The 418-nt window shown below is 26.8% G+C and overlaps 1 protein-coding gene across 1 annotated transcript in view; it reads right to left on the reverse strand.

The window, feature by feature from the left end:
- Nucleotides 1-418, reverse strand: part of LOC105449092 — an 8,844-nt gene that overhangs the window by 4,718 nt on the left and 3,708 nt on the right. The gene's annotated exons all lie outside the window — the stretch shown is intronic.

Consider the following 418-nt stretch of genomic DNA (forward strand, 5'->3'; position numbering starts at 1 on the left):
AGTTTAAGCATTTCGTCGATTATTTACGTCACAATTGTATTGTGAATAAAGACGATGCGATAAATATTTTGCATAAGGTATATGATAAAACGTCGCTTATTGAATGTGAACTTATAGCTTACGCGTCAGATCATATTGTGCATGATGCGTTACATAAATAAATGTGCATTAAATATATATCATGATAATATATTATATTAAATAAATTTTACAATAAACTATTATTATTTTATTCTTAATATATTCTTTTTCTTCTCTTCCTCTTCGCGTACGTGCGATAACGGGTGGGTCCGCGATTGCAGATGACAATGGATCGGTGTATTTGCATCGGATAACTTAATCGGATTAACTTTTTTAAATCATATATTACATAAATTTTAAAATAAATATTTTTTTCATATTTTATTTATAATATCTA

Source organism: Wasmannia auropunctata, unplaced genomic scaffold (assembly GCF_000956235.1).
Source record: "Wasmannia auropunctata unplaced genomic scaffold, wasmannia.A_1.0 LD336078.1, whole genome shotgun sequence".
In the NCBI taxonomy this organism is placed as follows: Eukaryota; Metazoa; Arthropoda; class Insecta; order Hymenoptera; family Formicidae; genus Wasmannia; species Wasmannia auropunctata.